The sequence below is a fragment of the Hipposideros armiger genome, unplaced genomic scaffold, assembly GCF_001890085.2.
Source record: "Hipposideros armiger isolate ML-2016 unplaced genomic scaffold, ASM189008v1 scaffold_327, whole genome shotgun sequence".
Taxonomy (NCBI): domain Eukaryota; kingdom Metazoa; phylum Chordata; class Mammalia; order Chiroptera; family Hipposideridae; genus Hipposideros; species Hipposideros armiger.
The window spans coordinates 1,879,258-1,900,981 of NW_017731677.1; the positions used below are offsets into that span (position 1 = coordinate 1,879,258).

General features: G+C 43.5%; 1 long non-coding RNA gene across 2 annotated transcripts in view; it reads left to right on the forward strand.

Annotated features, from left to right (window-relative positions):
• The window catches only part of LOC109392350 (uncharacterized), a 187,178-nt gene extending 166,293 nt beyond the window's left edge, over positions 1-20,885 (forward strand). For both annotated transcript variants that reach the window (XR_002126042.1, XR_002126041.1), the window contains exons 3-5: positions 369-500; positions 2,355-2,460; positions 20,849-20,885. This is a non-coding gene — a long non-coding RNA (uncharacterized LOC109392350). The remainder of the gene's footprint in view (positions 1-368; positions 501-2,354; positions 2,461-20,848) is intronic.
• The last annotated feature ends 839 nt before the right edge of the window (positions 20,886-21,724 follow it).

The following is a 21,724-nucleotide window of genomic DNA, read 5'->3' on the forward strand; positions in this document are numbered from 1 at the left end:
AAGCTTTTCAGAATAATGAAGGCAAAAGTGGAAGTGACTTTGTATTGGGGGAACACCATGTGACAGTCTAGTGATGGTCCTTCTCATTGTCTTGGAGGGAGGTAAAGAATTCCTGTGTTTGTGCTGAAACGAAATTCAATGCAGACTGTGTATTACATTGAGGTCCACAGGCTGTGAGGTGCAACTCAGCTGGGACCAGTCAAGAAGCCTCAGGCAAGTGGTTCTCAAAGTGTGGTCCCTGGATGAACAGCATGAGCATCACCTGGGATCTGGTTAGAAATGCCAATTTTCAGGCCCTAGCCTAAGTCTACTGAATCAGGAACTCTGGGGGAGGGACCCAGTACTTCAGAGTTTAATTCTCCCTCCAGGTGATCCCGATGCCCAGTACAACTGGAGAACCACGACCCCAAGCCAGCGTCTTCCACTAGAACCAGAGCCATGTTGGCGCTTCTCTCCCCATTCAAGCCCAAAGTCAAGAGAGGAAGAAAGGAAAGGAAGAGGTAAGGGGAAGGGAAGCTGGAGGGTGGCTTGGTGTTGCAGCCTCTACTCAGACAGTTAAGGAAGCTACAGCGTCCTTGGCACTGAAGCATCACATTTTATACTTTGATAAACTCACTTCCAGCAGTGGGCTGGGGAGGGAGACCTGATTTGTAGCATTTGCTGAATTTCATGGTGTAAATACTCCTACCATGTCTGATTTCAAGCTAACAATGTGCTTGTTGCTGACTATGAGGCTGGGAAGAGATGCTCTCATAAGCTGGTTTGAGCTGCTGTGTCACTTCTCTCCACCAAAGAGAAAAGAAACCATCTTTTCTCTAGCTCATTCGCTTTCCAACAAACCCCATCTTTGCTTAGCCAAACGCACTCACAGGAAAAAGAAAGCAATTTTTGTTGTATGTAGCAAAAACTATTTTTACTAGTTATATTCTTTGTTTGGCTCTTTATGGACCCACTCTAACAAGTATGTCCAGGAATCAGCACACTTTTCTTAAAGAGCCAGATAGTAAATATTTCAGACCTGCAGGTCATGTAGTCTCTCTTGTAACTACTAAACTCTGCTGCAGTAGTATTGCCAGCTATAGGCAGTGGGCGTGGTTGTGATGCAATCAAGTTTTATTTTCAAAAATTGTATGGTGGGTCATATTTGGCTTACAGCTGATAGTTTGCCAAGTCGTGTTATATGCTATTATCTGATTTTTAATTTTTAAAATATTTTTCTTTTCTCTTTAAAGTTTATTCCTCATCCTCCTTGTTTTGTCAAGTTGGCCACATCTCCCATTTTTCCATGTCACTAAAACGTCTAATAGCTTCCTTGGGAGTTTCATGGTACTTAGAATAAGGTCATAAAGCCATGAGAACTATACATCATGTTCTCTTCTTCTGGCTGATAAGTTCAATGTTGGAGATGAACAACTGCCCCAAACCAGGATGGCTCTATCCTTGTCCCAGTTATGGGGATTCAGTTTGAGTATAAACTGTGTTCCTCCACTGCGGTTCAGAATAGTGGAGAAACAATTATACATGAATCTTTAGTAGGAAGACTTCTGGGGTTCAAGACACAGTTCTGCTACTTGCTAGCTACACAACCCTGGCAAATTATTTAATACCTAAGTATCAGTTTCCTCCCATGAAATGAGACTGATAATAACTAGAATTGTGAAAATAATATAAAATTTGTGTATGTGTGTGTGTGCGTGCGCGCACATACATGTGTGTGTGTGTGTGTGTAAATATATAAAAAAAAGTATCTGGTATTTAGTAGGCACTCAATTTATATTAATTATTTCTACACAGAAATGTCTGGGTGTATAGATGACTTGGTTAGGTAGGCTTTCTCAAGCAGTCTATTTTTGTGAATTAATTCAGTGGGGATAGGGAAAGGTTTGTGTCAGATCCTGGCAGAGGAGAATGGTGGTGTGGTAGGGGGACAGGTGGATAGTATGCAGCCTTGTTACTCAAAGTGTGGTCCATGGACCAGCAACTCCAGTTTATTCACTTTAAACACATTTTGTTTTCATTATTAATGTATATAGATGAGACAATGAAATACATGTTTAGAACAAAGAAAGTTGCTTTTAAGAAACATAAACAAAAGAGTTTTGTCTTTTTTACTGTAGTCCTTTAGGGTGGGGCTCTATACTCATTTCAGTGATGTCACCATTGATGAGAATAGATTGGGATGTAATGTTGGCAAATGCCTCCAGAGAAAAGTTCGAGTTGGTCAAGAAAATCCATCCAACTGAGTCTTATTTTTTGATTTCTTAGTTTGACCACGGTAGCTCTGCCTTCTGAGGAAAGGCAATAGAAAGGGTAGATGCTATCTGATTCTCTCTCTTTTGGATCACTTGCTGCAGGAGAAGACAACTGTCATGTTGTGATGACACTCGAGCATCCTTTTGAAGGAGGTTTTGTGAGGAGCTGAGGCCTCCCACCAACAACCAGCACCAGTTTGCCAGCCATGTGAGTAAGACTCCTTGAAAATGAATCCTCTCATCTCACTTTAGCTTTCTAATGACTGACGTCCTCCTCAGTCATAATATGATTGGAGTATATTTTATTTACCAGAAAACTGAACCATTCTGCTTCTCACTTCCAGCCCTGGGCAACCACTAATCTACTTGCTGCCCGTATAAGCCTGCCTTTTCTGGACATTTAATATAAATGGAGTCGTAATATGTGGTCTCTTTGCTTTCTTTTCTTTAGCATAATGTTTATGAGGTTCATCCATGTTGTAGCATGTATCTGTAGTTTGTTCCTTTTTTTCTTTGCTGAATTGTATTCCATTATATGGTTGCAACACATTTTGTTTTGCTCGTTGATGGATATTTGGGTTGTTTCCAGTTTTTGACTATTGGGACTAAAGCTGCTATGAATAGTCACATGCAAATCTCTGTGTGTATGTGTTTTCTGCTACTCTCTTGGGTATACACTTAGGAGTGAAATTGAATATGATAACTCTGTGTATCTGTTCGAAAAACTACCAAGCTGTTTTCCACGGTGGCTGCACCATTTTACATCCCCACCAGCAATGTATGAGTGTTCTTATTTCTCCACATTCCTGCTAACATTTGTTACAGTGTGTTTTATTTATTATATTGGGTTGTCAGAAAAGTCATGATGCATTTTTGCAGTGAAAAACATAGAAGAAATACGTCATGACTTCTCCGACAACCCAATAGTTATTTTAGTGAGTGTGAAATGGTATCTCATTGTGGTTTCATTTGCATCACTTTAGTGACTAATGATGTTGAGCACCTTTCCCTGTGTGTATTAGCCATTTGTATTTCTTCTTTAGTGAAATGTTTGTTCATATCTTTTGATCCATTTTATGATTGGGTTCTTTATAAATTCTTGATGCAAGTGCTTTATTTGATAGGTATTTTGCAAATATTTTCTCTTAGTCTATTACTTGTCTTTTTGTTTTCATTGTTTTTTGAAGTGCCAAAGTTTTGAATTTTGATGCAGTTCAATTTATTCTTTTTTTTCTTTGAAAGACCGTTCGTTTAGTGACGTATCTATAAATTTTTTGCTTAACTCAAGACCTTGAAGATTTTCTCCTATATTTTCTTCTAAATGTCTTGTTTTAGCTCTTATGCTTATGTCTATAATCTATTTGGAGTTAACATTTGTGTATTGTGAGGGTCTACATTCAATTTTCTCAGCATCGTTTCTTGAACAAGCTACCCTTCCTGCAATGAATTGCCCTGCACCTGGTTCCATTGTGTAATGGTTAGCAGTCTGGACTCTGAATTGCCCTGCACCTTTGTCAAAGCTCAATTGGTTTTAAATCTAGGGACTTATTTCTGCTATAACCGATCTTGGTAACTATAACTATATGGTATGTTTTAAAATCGGGACATGCAATTCCTGCAACTTCATTCTTTTTTCAAGTTGTTTTGTCTATTCTAGATATTTTGCATTTTCATATAAATTTTGGGATCTACTGGTCAACCTGCTGAACATTTTTGACAGCAGTCCCTTGGGAGACCCTAAGACAGAATTGCTCAGCTAAGCTCGTTCTGAATCCCTGACCCACAGAAACCATTGGGGATGATAATGATAAATGTTGGTTCTTGTGTTAAGCCACAAACATTTGGGTTGTTTGCTTCACAGCAATAGATAACAAATACAAAACACCCAATTTTACTTAGCATGTCCCTGTATAACATTTAGGGCCTCTCAAAACCATGCCGTTCTCAGGTTTGAAGATTTGCTGCTATGGAGGAAAAGAAAAAAAATGCGGCAGGTGGTAGAAGCAAGAGGGAGAAACGAAGAATGTCGAGGGTGGTCAGCAAACTAAGATTTGGGGGCCAAATATGGCCCAGAGCTAGTTTCAGAATGCTTTTCATATTTGTAAGGGGTGGTTAAAGACAAGGAAACTGTGAAATAGAGAATTTATGGGACCCTTTACAGAAAAAGTTTGCTGACCTCTGGTCTAGAGTATTAGAGAAGGGTCTGGATGGAAGGTAAAGATTTCGGAGTCATGAACATCTAGGTAATATTTGGAGTTACATGGCTTGATATTTATATCTAGGACCTGATCCCCAGGTCTGTCACCATTGGGGAGGAGATAAGTCCTAGGCTCCCCCAGGCAAAGTATCAGAGATGCAAGTGGTCATTGGGGTCTCTCCTTACCAAGCCCAGGGACAAGGGGGACTCCCAGTAGGCTGAGAATCCGATCACCACCTGCTCCCCTCCAAGCCTTGGTTCTCAGATGCAAGAATGAGACATGGGCTGCCATGGGGACAGCTCCTGTACTTCAACATACTTGTACAGAGGGCTGCACCTAGCAAACCTATCAAGTGAAGACTTCCAAGTGATGTCCTCCCAGCTGGCTGTCAGCTCTGTCTTCCTGTCCCGCCCCTCCCTTCCATGCCTGGGTATTAGGTATGCATCCTCTGAGGAGACTGGGAATAAGGGCCTGTGGTTCTTAAAGGTATTCGGACTTATCCCCGTAGAGCCCAAGAGTAAGATAGGTCACGGAGTTGGTCCCACATTGGCTGCCTGCTCTGCCCCAGAATTACTATAATAACTGAAAGCACCTAAATCGCTCCTGCCAATGTCTGCATGGGTTACCATCTAAGTCTTCCAGACCTGAAAAACAAATGCGTTCCGTTTTGCCATTTGTCCCATTCTGCAGATTCAACCACCGTCCATCTTCCAAAGCTCCGTGCTCTCAGCACTTGGAGCATCTGTGCTCAGGCCTCTCTGCCTTATGGTTTGCAAATCCCTGCAGCTGTAAATTAAATTGATGTTTCTCTTTCTGCACTCAGTTAAATGGAGATCAGCTCTTCAATCTATAGTTAATTTTTAACTGAAGGGACCAAGTTCTACTTTGTATAGCATACATAGCAAGTGGCCATGATACTAGTTTTATTCATTGCTCGTATTCCCAGAGAGAGGGAGGGTGGGATTGTAGACATTTATGCAGACCTCTCTGGTGAGAAAAGCTCCAGATATGGGGTCCAAAAAGCTGGATTCAGGTTCTAGCTCTGAATGACCTTGAATAGTCATTTAGCCTGATTGAGCCTCAGTTGACTTAATTTGTATTGTGAGGATCATGCTGAGGATTACATAGGATGAAATTTACAAAGGCATTTCTATCCTGCCAATTTCTATTCCTAAGGAAGGGGATGTTTTTATTTTATTTTGGAAGGTAGGTAATAGTTCAAGTCTTTGCCCATTGACAATGCAGAGTTAGCATTTCTGTTTACCATAATTCATATCACAGATTTGTAAATGGACAGAGTTCCCACGTTGAGGTTACCGTGTTTCTTAAGAGAATCCAATTACATCTAGTTAATAAACTCTTTTCATAAACAGATGTCTCTCTGGAACTGAAGATAGATGGGGGTGAACTGGCTATGTGATTCCTAGTTAATGAAAGGCAACTTTATGGCTCTTGGCTAATGCACAGGAGAAGCAACTCCAAAGAAATATAATGCCCAGAGTCTTCTTCCCACACACTCTTTTTCCCTCTAAAATTGGTTTGCTTTTTTGGTGGTGGTTTTTATTTTTGAAGAATTAGCCCCTTGAGAAGAAAATCATAAATGCAATCTCTATGAATGTTTTCCGTAGAATGCATTTCAACCACCCCAGGTCAAATGCAAGGGGAAAGTGAATTTGAAACAAGCATATTTATTCATGCATTTCATCATTCTCCTTAAGAAAGTTAACAGCCTCATTGAAAAGCTTTTCAATTGGCAGGATCCAATAGCTATCGAATTTCTCTCAGTGGGCACATGGGGATGAGTAGGCCACCTCTGGTGTTGGCTGGAATTCTAGGAGTCGGATCTGGAATGATGAGACGTGAAAGGATCTGGCATAGGCTCTAGTAGGTCTCTGCCATTTTCATCTGCAAACCGGAACTGCCTTTTTCCACCTCACCCTATTTGAATTGGTGTGTAGATTTCTGGTGATCTATTTCTTTCTGACTTGAGTCTCTCTGCATGGTGTGTCTGAGAACTGCCTTTTAGGGTTTTTATGCCACTATGAGCAGTAGGTGCTGTCCCCCTTTCTTGGCCCATGTGTGTGAGCACCTTCGAAAGCCACTTGTTTATATTTCAAAGTTATTTCCTTTCCATGTAGATTAAGATCTAAAGCACCTGCAACAGAGTATGCATGACATAAGGGGCAATTTTCTTCTGCTTCTCCTTCAATTATAGTTAGGACCACAGCACTGCCCACTAGCAGGTCCCACCCTTCCTTCCATCCCTTCCCAGGCTTTCGGTCCAGACTTTAGTCTATTGAAATACGGGACTTGAGAGCCTGCTCTTGTAGGTTAAAGACCTTGGGTTGGAACCCAGATCCGTGGGCCACCGGCTCAAGGGTGTGAGGCTGAGGCAATAAATGGGACATTAAAGGAGTGCCCGTGGAATCACTTGCACTAGCTACCTTTCCTTTACAGCCCTGCTATTGTTTGCAAACAGAATGGTAAAGGTTATTTCTGATCCCTGGAGGACTCTATCAGGATTTATATCAGTAATTAAAAGTGTGCTGCGTGAGGTAGCTGAATGCATCCAACAGCACAATTTTCGGCAGGAAACAGCAAGTTACTCCCATTCACTCCCAGGCCACTATGGCACTTGCTTGTACACTTTATCTTGGTCCAGCTGCCAGAAAACGTTTCATTCTCTTTCCTTACATGCAGGGAGCCGCCTTTCCTTGGGTATCTGAACTCGGAAACATTTAACATTCTCCCAGGAAATAACTCCATTCAAAGCTATTGTTTTTAAGTGCTGGAGTGATTGACTTGAAAGTTACTTGCGTAAATCACTGCTGTTGATTACTAAACACAATGGTAATTATGAGGGAGGATAATGAAAACACAACATAATCATATGAATAATAGGTCACTATTGAAAGTGGAACCTGCGCTGGACTCTTAATATCACACTGCAGTTAAAGGAACAGGGACAGCCAGCCTGTGTCTTGCATGCTTATATGCTGCTTTCCGTATTTCCCCGTCTGGCAAGTGTTTTTAAGTGATTGCATTTCCTCCCCCCTTCTGTGCCTGGAGGCCTCAGCATCCTTCTCAACTTCAGGTGCCCATTCTCAACCAAATGGATTTGCACAAAAGACAAAAATGATTTTCTGTTCTCATGATGAAATATGCTTTCAGACACTAAACTGTGAGTGATTTGAGGGTGATGGCAGTCTTTTTATTCACCTCTATATTCTTAGCACCTGGACTCAGTGTTTGACATGTTATAAATACCCAGTAAAACATTATTAAATTGAACACCTGATAATACTCAGTAGCTGGTGAACCGCCCCTACTGAGTTGAGAAGAGCTTCCGGACTGGTGTGTCCGTGTGTCAGACGGGCTATAGGTAAGTGGACATACTCTCTCCTTCAGTTCTCAAGCCTGGGAATGGGAAATGGTCTGAAAGGTCTTCGAGCTCCCAGGCAGGGACCTCCTACAGTGAGCATCCTCATCTAATCACCCCAGCATGCTTTCCGCATCTTATCATTTTCTATGTTTTCCATGATATGAAAGGGATCAGGAAAAAGTTGGGAAGCACTAGGTTAGATGACCCTCTCTGGATAATATTAAGATATAATAACATAGCACAGACTTGTACACCTGAAACCTTTGTAACTTCACTGACAATTGTCACTTCAATAAACTTTAATTAATAAAAAAATAAACAGAAACAGATATTCTAAGAAAAGCTTTAATAACACACTGATATTAGCTCATATAAATGATAGTTCTCTATTTCTTTATGAAGGTTTCAATTCCTTAAGATCTCAGATGACCACAAACAGAAAAATAGTCAGTGTGGAAGGAATTATCACAAATTCTAGTGTGTGTGTGTGTGTGTGTGTGTGTGTGTGTGTGTGTGCGCGCGCGCGCGCGCGCGCACGCCTAACAGCACCATAGGGAGTTCCCACAGCTTTCAAAAGAGTCTCTCATCTCTCAGAAGGGGTATCCAAGGAATGCCACATGTACCAATGAGACAATATTAATGACCCTTTTATATGCAGTAGATACAAGTATTTCTCCTGGACGATCTATACTATAAATCTCCAAAGGGAAATGAGACCTTTCTTCTATTTTCTGGTCATGCTCTCTGAATCCTTAATGTGGCGAAGACATGTTCAGAATCAACATCAAAGACATGAGCCATCGATTTGAAATTGGGACCATCTCTGCATCATGGGGAGAAGGCATGAGCAGCCTGGGAGGATGAGTAAGTGGGTAGCAGGTGTTCCATGATGCCCCGGTGTTTTAGCCATGGTGAGTTTCCAGTGTTGTGCAGTGAGAGAGAATGGACATGAAGATGAATAGAGCTTGGAATAATCCCTAGCTCCAAATCTCCCTAGCTGTATGGTCTTGAGGACTAAGCCTACATTTGCAATCATAAAAACACGTGAAAAATATGTACTGTTCAGGTTGCTGTGAGGACTAATGTGACAAAATGTGTAAATTTTTTTTTTTAAAGATTTTTATTGGGGAATTGGGGGGAGGGGAACAGCGCTGGGGAATCGGGGGAAGGGGAACAGACAAGTTGCTGTTGTTTTGTTCTTCAGTCTAGTTGTGGAGGACGTTGTTCATTGGCCCAAGTTGGCACCATCATTGCGCTCTTCCCGGGCGAGGCAGATCAGTCGCTGGCTTCTGGACGGCCACTCATGGCGGCTGCTGGCCACTCACGCTGGCTGCCGGCTACACACGGTAGCTTATGGCAACCCACTGCAGCAGGGGCTGCAGTCTACGCCGTCGCCGGCAACTCACGGCAGCCCAGCTCCAGGTTGAGCTGTTGTGCAGCATCTTAGCTGTAGAGGGCAGTGTCACTGGCCCTCATATGTGGGATCCGAACTGGGGCCCTCTGGCATCCCAAGCCAGTTCTTAACCAACGCGCCACTCGGCCGGCCCAACGTGTGTAAATTTGTATTACTGTACCTAGCATTAGATCTTCAGTATACTCCCCAGGTCGCCTTCATGACCCAGTGAAAACCAGGCCATGAGACAGGTTGGCTGGGTAGCAGAGGTAAGAGCCCCCCAGCCTGCCAGCCACAGGTGACAGCAGGGTTGATGACAGAAAGGGAGTCACTTCTAAGGCTTTGGGAGACTTTGATGAATAGTTAGTGGTCTGTGATACACAGAATTGTAAGATGGTCCTCAGGATTTCTCCCCCTTAGGATACACATCCGGTATCATCCCCTTCCCTTGAGTGTGAGGGGGGGCTGGTGAACATGATGGGAAAAGCACTCGTGTGATCAGATTATGTTATATGGCACAATTAACTTCATGAAAGGGAGAGTATCCTTAGTGGAGCTAACCTAATCAGGTATGCCCTCACAAAATACTGAGCTCTTCATGATGAAGGCAACCCAACATGGCAGAAAGGTTTTATTGTTGTTGTTGTTGTTGTTGCTACTGGCTGGGAAGACTGACAGGGCCAAGTGGCAAGGACCTGAGAGTGACATATAGGACCTAAGAGAAACCTTTAAGAGTTGAGCAAAACCCCTGTTGACATCAAGCAAGGAAAAAGGAACTGAATTCTGCCAATAACCACATAAGCTAAAGGACCATGAGCTCCACATGAGAACATAGTCCAGCTGATATGTTCATTTCAGCCTGTAAGATATTTCAGCCTGTAAGAGTGGAGAACCCAACTATACTCTGCCTGGACTTCTGACCTATAGAAATTGTGAAATAAGGAATGGCTGTTGCTTTAAGTAACTAAATTTGTGGTAATTTGTTATGCAGCAATAGGAAACTAACAAAGTATTTTTCATCTAAGCCATTTGGGTTTTTGTTTTTGTCAGTCTTATTCAAGCTTTGAAAGGGTCTTTTAGAATTATGGAATTTATTTCACTCTGCCATCTATTACAGGTATCTGTTTTTCATGCATGTATTCCCAAATAGCTAGTAAGTGCAGTCTTGTTCTTGTTCTTCCTCAAAGTCCAGTGGAGTGTTCAGTAGATATTTGCTGGGTTGAGCATTTGTGCAGCAGTTGGCCACCTACAAAGCACTCGTAGCCCTGATCTGATTTGGTCTTCACTGAGACTATGATATTGAGGCAGTGTAGAGAAGGGAGCTGAAACTCAAAGAAGAGACATTTGCCTAGGGTTAAAAGGAAAAACAAAATCTCCATATGTTCATAACTCCCAGTTCCCTGTCGTTTCACTGCATTAGCGCTTTCCCCATGACAAGAATGAGGATGTGAAGTATCTTATACTTTGAGCAGACGTTTGCTGCGAAGGACTTTGAGGGTTCTGTTGGAGTCAAGGCAAAGGGAATAATGCCCAGAACTTCGTATCCCACCTCATATTTTCCAGAGCTCTGACAAGTTACATGCTTGTTTTCTATGCTCTCTTTCTGAAGGCCAAGCCAATCAAGGAAAACGTTCTTTTGCTTTATAATAACATCAAAACGAGAGGCACATGGCCTTGTGGAATTATTTCAGAGTCAGCAATCACATGAAGATCTTGGCAGCTCACTGTATTCGGAGCTGCTTAGAAAAATCAGGGGTCTTGGCAGTTTTGAAGTTACCCCTGTGGGTACTCACGGCCACTGGAAGATTCAGAAGGATGTTAGGTTGGGTGTCTTCTTGTTTCTTGGTGCCAAGACCACATGGAGCCTCCAAATGTCAACATAATCCCTGCCTCATTCATTCATTCATTCATTCATTCATTCATTCGGCAAGTATTTGAGTGCCCACTATGTGTGTGTGTGGGGGGGCACCAGGAACATAGTGGTACATAAAAATAGACCTGGTCTCAGCCCTTGGTGAGCAAATCATGTTCTGGAAAGCTGTTCTTGATTCCCAAGGAGCGTCTAGAAATGTCTACTCTACACTCTTATTTACTGTACATATGAGGCAGATCCATTATAATCTGCATCTCACAGTATAAAGATTCTTCTGTGCCCATAGTTTCTCAATCCAGCCTTTAAACTTCTCTAGGTTGGGGAATGTACATGCTTCTTTCATAGTATACTTAGGACTATTGTGCTCCACAGAAAATGTGCCCTACATATCGCTGATTAGATAGCCGAGGGAGTAAATGAGGGAATAGATTCCTTTGGGTACCATATTTGGAGATGATTGTCTTTGGCACTTACAAAATTTGGGGAGTTTTAGTAAGCTGTCTTCATTGCTTGGACCAGAGTAGACATTCAATACATATTTGTTGAATGCATGTGTTCTTACAATCAAGGGCATTTCATTCATTTCAAATGTAATAGAAATCCTAAATCTACTTGCCACAGGGCCTCATTCCCAAAGAAGAAAACTACCAAAATCCTGACCAGGTCACAGGCAGATTCCCTGAGTCACCCCCATTTTTTGCCTAGGAATCTGGAGATGTTGCAACAGCTGTTTATAATTCCAGCTCAAATCCCAAATTAGTAAGGCTAAGTGGAAGAATCAGCCAGCCATTACTCCTGGCCCCTTAAAGCATCTTTGAAAAAAAAAAAAAAAACATGCCAAAGCGACACTGACACTGCTGTTGGAGGCTTTAAATAACCACCAGCCCTCACTGTGGCTCTTAAGCTGAGCAGCCCCTACGCACGCACGCTGTGTCCCTGGCTCCCTGGGTAGCAGATAACTAGTCAACACGTCCTGGGAACCCCTTTTAGACCTCAGGCTCCGTTAGCAACAACACAACAAACAGTTGAAAGGGCTTCTGGGTATAAGCTCCTGGCTGCTTCAAGAATTGTTGCTAAAATAAGGGGGGAACGCTGCAGGTGTTCTCAGCCTTCAGAAGAAAAATCTCCTAGATCCTTGTCAAGGCCAGGCATGTTTAGCTGGGCCTAAGGGGAAGTCCTCAGGGTACGAGTCATGGACGAGTCTGCAGACAGAGTGACAAGGAAGCAGGGTAGATAGATTCGTTTTTCTCTCAGACAGATCAACTGTGTAATTGAATTCTCTGATCCCAGGCTCTGCCCCCTTCAAGTCATTATTAATATCTCTTCTGGTTATCTTTTTGAAACTTAGACTGGACTGTGCCATGTATGCTTAAAATTCCCATCTAAATTGCCAGGGCATAGAGAACATTGTCAAATCCATGGCGAGCCATGAGCCCCCCTCTATTATCTGGCCATAAATTAACGGCCAGCCTCATTTTTATTGTGTCATACCCACTGATGTCTATGGACACTGGCCTTCAGCCTCATAGAGCTTCAATCCCCAAATACGCCATGTGTCATACCCCCCATGGGACATTTGGCAACATCTGGAGATATTTTGGATGAAAGCAATGATGGGGGGAGGTGTTACTGATATTTAGTGAGTTAAAGCCAGGAAAATGGCTGAACAGCTTACAATGCACAGGACTGCTCCTTACAAAAATGAATGACCCAGCCCAAAACATCAGTAACACGCAGGTGGAGAAGCCCTGGCATAAGCTGTCACCTCTACCTAGAACACCCTTCCTTCTTCCTCCCACCCTCCCTTCCCAATGTGGTAAAATGATCCCCTTTCAAGCTCTGCTTACGTTTTCCCTTCTCTGTGAAGCCCCTCTCAGCTCTGCCCCCCGCCTCGGTTGTTGCTTTAGTGTCTTTGTCAAATCCTATAATATTATTTCCCAACCTGTACTAACATACTTTTAACATTTATTTCACTTAATTATTTTTTCAAAGCAGCACAGATAACAAAGTTCCCTTTCCCCTTAAGAACGCAAACCATCTTTTTGAACTCCCACTTCTGTGTTTGGTAGAAGTCCAGACCACACATCCTTGCCCTGTGGGTTTTCTACGAAACTGCAGGTCACGCTGGGCTCAGATGTCTGCGTCCTTGGCTTGTGGGTTGTCGCCATCCTGTGAGTGCCATCCAGTGTGTGGGAGTCCTGCACCACCTCGGCCCAGACAGGAAACACAGTCCTTTCCTCTGAATTTACCAAATCCCCACTCACGCAAGGCAATCTGTGCAGGGCGGGTTTTACTGGAAGGAGTCGTGGAGGGAGTTGACATCACAGCAATGCAAACAGTGTCAAAGTGACCGGTAGGCATTTCAGTGCTCAACATCTCGGCCACTTTGGAGGGGCTTCAGTAGCTGCTTCCCAGGCTGTGCCCCAGGCACAGGGTCGCTTCATTAGCCCCTCACTCCGCCCCTGCCTCTCTCGCCTCCTCCTCACCTCTGCCCTATGAGATTAACCCCAAGAAATGGAATTTATTTTCACCTGTTTGTTTGGTCCTGCCATGTCCCTTTCCCCAACTCAAATCCACCTCCTCTTTTGCTCAAGCAAGTCAACTGAAGTACCCAGAAAGGAAAAATAAAAGGGGGAAGTGGGTTTCTAGGTATTATAACAACCTTGGTTCAGAAATCGCATTTATTGGGAAGCATTTATCTCAGTTTGTGGAGACCTTACTTCAGGCTTATTCTCTGTTTGGCTCAAATAAATGTTTATAAAAATAAAAAAATAAAATAAAAGAAATAGTACTTCTTGTCTCTTCATTATATTTTGCTCTCTGCTGCCCCATCTTGAAAAGACATTCTTTAAGGGTGGAGATTGAATCTCATTTATCTATGTGTCAGGGCTTAGGACACTGCTGGGTGGATCGTTGATGGTCAGAGAATGTTAAAGAGCTGTGCGCCCACTGTCGGTACTGATATTCGGAGAGGGCTCGTTGGGACGCTCCCCAGCTCTTCGGATTCCAAGTGGGTTGCGGAGGCTGGGGACTGCGTGGGGCCTGTGTTGGAATCTCACCTCTCTGAGGGCGAACCTGGTGAAATGAATAAGCAAAGAATAATCGCTGGGCACAGCTTTCTTTCCTCTCACGGCTCATGCACAGATCTTTGATACTCAGTGGACATTTCTACAGGACATGCCAGCTCTTTCGACACTTGATCCCCTTTTTCTCCGTCACCGCAGGGGGATACACTCCATGGCAATGAGGCTGCTTTACTTCTTGGTCACCTAGTACCAGGTCAGGTGATATGCACAGCTTTGTGGGTAGGAGCGTTCAAAGGAAGAAGCATGGACCTGACTGAAGGAGGCTAGTTATCCACCTAGAATAGCTGACTTAGTGGAAACCAGGGCTTGGAAAGGCTACTGTTAGGCCCCTCTCCTGGATCGGGACATGGAGGCACTTAATCCTGGGTGAACCTGCGGTTGCCTCTGGGAAGCTCCAGACTCACTGGGGCTGTGCAGACGTTCACACGTTAGGCGAGGGAGGTAGATTATAGTAAAATTTAGGGTTCCATGCTGTAGCCGGTACTGCTTCCTCTACTATGTTAGGGTTTTGTGGGCCACTTCAAACTTCTAACCACAATATTTTTGCACTTCTCGTGGTCAAATGCATTGTAAAGAAAATTTTCACTTAACTGATACAAACCATACTATCACACAATTTTGATTTGGAATTTCCTATAATAATAGTAAGAAGAAGAACCCTGTTAAAATACCGTTAGGCGCTTTCAATAAGAACATTGATAAGCTATGCACACAAATGTCATGAGGTGAAAGTTAATGGAATGGAAAGGCGGGAACAGGAAGGCAGGGAACATAAGAAGACCGAATTTCTAACCCTAGTCCTGCCAACAGCTAGCTCGGAGAACTTAAATCATGATCGCAGTTTCCTCATCTCTCTGTGAAAACAGGATAACAGTAGTTGTCCTGCCAACGGTATAGATTTGCAAGATGGATCTAAGGAAATTGAGGACCTGGAAAAGCTTTGGGAAGTTAGAACAGTTTTTCAGAGAATAACAATAACATTGGCGTTATCTGGACCAGAATGGCTAACCCAGGTACTTGTCTTGTAGCAGAGTTGTTTTTCAAAGAGTGCGTCATGATCACGACGGACTGACATTGTCCAGGCCCTGTATTTTGACAGGCCCTACATTGCTTGGAGGTGCATTCAGTGACAAAGTTTCTAAGTGGCTTAGACACAGCATGGGGAGGAGAAAGATGTGGCGCTGACGATGGTGGGCAGAAAATGTTGAAACCACTATGCCTAGGAGCATCCCACACATTTCCTGTGACTGCTGGTTGGTCGTGGAGACATTCCTTCAGGGCATTTCAGCAATTCCTTTAGGGCATTCCTTTTAGGCGTTTACTGTGGTAGTGGGAAGCATCCTGAAAGAGACGCCAGAGTTTGGTGTACCCATGCTGGCCACAAAAATAAGCACTTTTAGCCCAGTGCCACGTACCATTTCTTAGAAAGGGTCTTAAAAGGACTGGCGTTGGTACAGTACCCACATTAGCTTTCTCAAAGACAGGCCCAGGGGGGTCTTCCTTTACTGACCCATCCGTTTTCTGTCACCCTGGCGTGAGGATCCTGTTCCTGAATGCCCATCCTGTACCTTACGTGTAGGGGTGGTATTTCCTCCTTGAAGTTGTGGAATTCCCCTCCAGGGGTGCAGTGGGTCATCCGGAGGTGGAAGAGGATGGGATTCTATGGGTGCTGTGCATTTCTCAGGAGCTCCACCACAGAAAACACATCTCACAGATATAAAGCATGCCCATTAGCACATTGGAGGAGAACGTAAGAGTTCAGGCGAGAGGAGCCTTGCAGCTGAAAGGAATGAACAGATACCCCTTCACAAGCCTTCTGTATCAGCCCTGGTTCTGGTAGGAAACAGGGGGCACCCTCAAAGCAGCAACTGAGGGGAATTTAATGAAATGACTGTTTACAAAGGGTGGGGAAGTTAAGAGACATCAACAAGGGGGTGGGGAAACAGGCTAACGACCGTTGGGAGCCATGACCACGTCTAGATCTGGTGGGGGTAAGAGGAGAGAGCGCTTACCCTGAGCTCAAAAAGAGCTGTAGGAGAGAGAGGCTGGATAGGAACTGAGAACCCCCTGACCCAGTGACACGAGCATGGGGATGTGACTACTCTGATTTCATATTTTCTCACCCTTCACCTCTGGCCAGGGCTCCCCATTGGCTGAACCCAATAGGAAGCCAAAGGACAAGGGCCAAGGTAAAGCAGCCTGTCGCCTCCCCGAAGGTGGAGAACCTTGTCAGACAGGAAAATGGAAGATGTCCAGCAAAGTTTTCTTGGCTAAAATACCCTGTTTTAAAACAAAACACTCAAGCAAAAACAAACATAACTTAGTGGAAAGAGCACAGAGTTGCCAGTGAGGAGAGCGGCTTTCTAATCCCAGCTCTGCTACTCACTTCCTGAAAAGTCCTGGCAGGTCATGCTGCCTCTCTCTGTGTGCCTTCTTCCTTCTCCAGGGTAGGGTGGGGAGGAGGTGAGTTTATCAGGACAGGTGTGTGCTGAGCATGAGAAGATGACTTGACCCCTGGTAAGGGGGGGGGGGGGGGGGATGGTGAACAGCCATAGATATTGTAACTTATAACTAGGTACACAAGTGGTGTGGACACTTGGTTCCCCTGAACCTGGTGGGAAAGGAATAAGCAGGAGAAAGAACCTGAGAATAAGCAATGTGCCGAGACCCCCTCCCATGTCCTCCCCTGTTCAGCAGAGTGATAGGGGATGTCTGCTGGCAGCTGCGGATGTGAGCATTGAAGCAAGACAACAGGGAGGTTCTGTTTATTCCTCAGTAAAAGAGACACTAACTATTTTCATTGAGTGGTTACTTGCTGTTCTTGCCTCGTTGCCAGAAAGCACATCAGTGATTATTCATCTCAGTGGCCACATGTCTTAGATTGACTCTGTCTCTGTTTGACGCCCACCCTTTAGAATGTATGGTCCAGAGAGTACAGGCTGTGCTTGCAAGGAAAGGAAATGTTACAAGAGACAACATCTAAGAGTGACGTGTAGACCTAAGCCAAGTCTCAAGATAGGGATACAGGAGAGGAGTGCGAAATACGTTAAATAGACGCAAGCAAGGAGGCAAAGGTCAAATATGCATATTCCCTCCCAGGCAAGGCTAAGCCAGGTACAGAGAATATCGGGACAGACAGGTCACTGTGGGGATGGGACCTGGATGCATACAGCAGGTGTTTTGTCCTGGTATTCAAGCCACCAAGATTTAGAAGGGACACAGGACAAGTTCTGACCTGCTACATTCAGAAGGTAGAAGTACAAGGGAAGAATAGTAGACAAAGCCAAAAGAATTCAAATTTAGGATGTTGAGCATCTTAGGGTCCTAGTTGGATATGAAATATTTTTGAAGTCTTTTCTAATTTGCTCAGAGTAAAAAAAAAAAAATAAAGTAACACTAATTTATATTTGCTAGGTGACAAGTCAGCCAATAGAATTTTCATTGTTTATGGCCAATTGAGGCTGTGACATATAAAGGGAAAGTCACTAAAATCTCTGATCACACAGTGATTCATTTTAATTTCTCAAAAGCCGAGAAAGTTTGTAGAGGCTCATGGAATCTCATAAAATTCCTGTGGGCATCAGAAGAAAAGAGTGCAGGGATATAACAAGGCAGCTCAAAAGCATGGCATCTCTAGCCTCTTTTCTTGAACCGTAAGTGAGGAATTTTCTGGTGGCATGAAGGAAACTCTCAAGTGAGTAGAAAAAACGCTGAAGTCTTTGAAGAACAAAGACAGATATGTATGATAACAAACAGAGGAAAAGAAAGGGGCAGAGGGTGAAGAGCTGTGAGGCCAAATATTGAAAATCAGAAATGCAATGAAACATATCTCTTGACAAGTTCAAGGTGATGAGGAAAGAGACCTATCAGGCAAGACAAAAGGCTCTGCCCTAAAGACGCATTCCAGCGTGTCCAGGAGGTGACAAGGAGAAAGGGTGTTGATCTTCTTTAAAAGAACGGATAAAAATCGTGCCAAGAAATAACCTGATAACCTAGAGTCTTTCTTTTTTCCCAGAATGGTCTGAGGCAACACAGGGGGGCAAGAAGGACATGGATGGAGTCATCAAAGGCTAAACTTGATTAAGGGCAGAGCTCGTAGTTGCAGATGTGCAAACCATGACCTGATTGTCAATGAAGAAGCTCCCTGGGAGTGGTGCCCTTCAGAGGGTGGTTAGCACAGGGTTTTGACGGCAGAATTCAATGGTCTAAGGCAGAAGAGCTTGACAAGCTCCATGTAACAGGAAGATGAAGGATCATATTTAAATGGAAACGGGGCTAGGCTTGTATATCGTGTCAGTTTTCTATTGCTACCATAACAAAGTATCACAAATTTAGTAGCGTAAAACAGCACACATTTATTATCTTATGGCTCTGGAGGTCAGAAGTCCAAAATGGGTCTCACTGGAATAAACTCAAGGTGCTGTCAGGAGTGTGTTCCCTTCTGGAGAATCTGTTTTCTTGCCCTTTGCAGGTTATTGGAGGCTTCCCACATTCTGGCTTACTACCCTTCACCGCTCTGTCCTCCGCTTCAATTGTCCTATCTTCTTCTCTGGCTCTGACCTTCCTGCCTTCCTTTGAGAAGGTTCATTGTTTTTTTTTGTTTTTTGGTATTTTTAAAAAGATTTTATTGGGGAATTGGGGGAAGGGGAACAGAGAATTTGCTGTCCTTTTGTTCTTCAGTCTAGTTGTAGAGGACATCACTTCACTGGCCCAAGTTGGCACCAGCATTGCGCTCTTCCCAGGGGAGGCAGATCATCCGCCAGCCTCTGGACGGCTGCTCACAGCGGCTGCCGGCTACATATGGTAGCTTATGGCAGCCCACTGCAGCAGGGGACTGCAGCCTACACCGTAGCTGGCAACCCATGGCAGCCCAGCTCCAGGTCGAGCTTTTGTTCAGCATCTTAGCTGTGGAGGGCAGTGTCACTGGCCTTCATATGTGGGATCCGAACCGGGGCCCTCTGGCATCCCAAGCCAGCTCTTAACCATCGCGCCACTCGGCCAGCCCAAGAAGGCTCATTGTTGTTATAGTCCAACGGATAATCCAGAGTAATCTCCCCATCTCAAGATCCTTAATCACATCTGCAATGTCCCCTTTGCCATTCAAGGTAATACATTCACAGGTTCAGGGATTAGGACATGAACACCTTTTTTTTGTTTTTGTTTTTGTTTTTACAATGTTACTTGTGCAAGTCAGAATCTGATACCAATTAAATGGTGACAGCTTTGCCAATAAACATGCACATGCTCTTCCATGGCTAGGAAGGGAGACTGCCACAGTTGACAGGTCCCAAAGATACATGGAGATGTGAACATCTTTGAGGGAAGGTCATTATTCTGTCTGCCCCAGTTGCTTATAGCTGCTGCAACCCATTGCTACACGTCATGGTTCAAAACAATGCAAATTTAATTTATTACAGTTCTCGAGGTCAGAAATACCAAATGGGCCTCGCTGGGCTCAAGTCAAGGTATTGGCAGGGATGCATTCCTTCCTGGAGACAGACTCTAGAAGAGAACCTGTTTGCTTGCCTTCTCTGGCTTCTAGAAGCTGCCTGCACTCCTTGGCTTGTGGCCCCCTTCCATTTGGAAAGCCAACCATGTTTGGTCCAGTCTTTCTCATATCACGTCACCCTGACACTGACTCTTCTATGCCCCTCTTCCATTTATAAGGACACTTGTGGTTGCACTCGGTCCACCCTGATAATTCAGGATAATCTCCCATCTCAGAGTCAACTGATTAGCAACCTTCATTCCATCGGCAACCTTGATTTCCCTTTGCCATGTAGCCTAACATATTCACAGGGCCTGGGGGTAGGACATGGATGTACTTGGGGGGAGGGAGCGGGCATTATTCTGTCTGTATTCTCCCATTTGAATGTCAAACCAAGCCTATCGAATGCCATCACCTCCATTTTAAAGGTGAGGAAGCAGACTCAGCACAAAGATCTTACCCAAGGGCACAACTATCCTCACGAGCAAACCTGGGATTGAACTCAGTCTCTGTGACTCCAAAACATGGCTCTTTCCACTGCAGCACCAAGAACAGTGGATCCTGGATATGACTGAAAAGATGTAGCATTTATCTGAGGCTGAAAGACTGGTTTAAAGAAGATGTGTCCTAAGGAACAAGGCAGGAATATTCCCAAAAGATCAGGACAAAACTATTGGATTGAGGAATTTATGAGAACCCAAGGAGCATGTCAAAGGAGAGAGGGGAAAGAAATAATAAGGAAAAAAATTGTTTTCATAGACAAAATTTAAGACCAGGTAAAGGACTTGGTGCCTTATGGGCTATTGACATTTTCTTTCTTTTTAATTTTTTAAAAATTCCTTAAAATATTTTTTATTTTTCAGTTACAGTTGACATACAAATTTTATTAGTTTCAGGTGTACAACAGAGTGGTTAGACATTTATATAATTTATGAAGTGATCCCCTCGATTAGTCTAGTAACCACCCTGCACTATACATAGTAATTACAATATTATTCACTCTATTCCCTGTGCTGTACTTTACATCCCGATGACTATTTTGTAGCTACTGATTTGTATGTATTGCTCCCTTCACCTTTTTCACCCGTCCTCCCAACCCTCTCCCATATGGCAACCATTAAAATGTTCTTTGTATCTATGAATCTGTTTCTGTTACGTTTGGTCATTATTTTTTAGATTCCACCTATCCAGAGAAAACCAAAACACTACTTGGAAGGGACATGTGCATCCATATGTTCACTGCAGCATTACTGACAATAGCCAAGATATGGAGGCAACCTGGATGTCCATGGATGGATGAATGGATAAAGAAGAAGTGGTACATATATGCAATGGGATATTACTCAGCCATAAAAAGAATGAAATCTTGCCATCTGCAACAACATGGATGGACCTAAAGATTTTCTTTCGATGATGTCAGAAACCAATGTGAATTTGGAGAAAAATTTTGTGATCAATATCTGCAAATTCCTCAGCTTTGGGTTTCCTTGCTTTGTTAGTGCCTGGCTGCTGTGTTTTATTTGATGTTCATGATTAAAATATATTTTATTATGTCTATTAAAAGTCCCAATTCCTTTCTGAAACAAAGGTATGAATGTATAAACCAACCAAGATATAATTGGGAGAGAGATTATAAATATAAATTAAAATTTTAAAAAAGATTTTATTGGGGAATTGGGGGAGATAAATTGAAATTATATTACTACTCTGCTTCCCTGAAAATAAGACCTAGCCAGAAAATAAGCTGTAGCATGATTTCAGGTGCCAAAATATAGCACCTTGGCATACTAAATATTTTAAGCTAAAGGAGTTTGTGGGAAAGGCACCCTTCTCCCTGAAACAGGTCATAAAACCCTCATGCGAGGGGTGCGTGCCCTCCATATCCTGGAGGAATCATGCTATGGCTTCTTCTCTGGCTAGGCCTTATTTTGGGGGAAAACACGGTAGCCAGAGAAAGAAACTGAAGCCACAAAGGACAAGAGAGAACATTGGCCAGTGGTCTTTAGCTATATCAGACTGCCAAGAAGTGGTTTGTAAATAAGGGACAGGGAT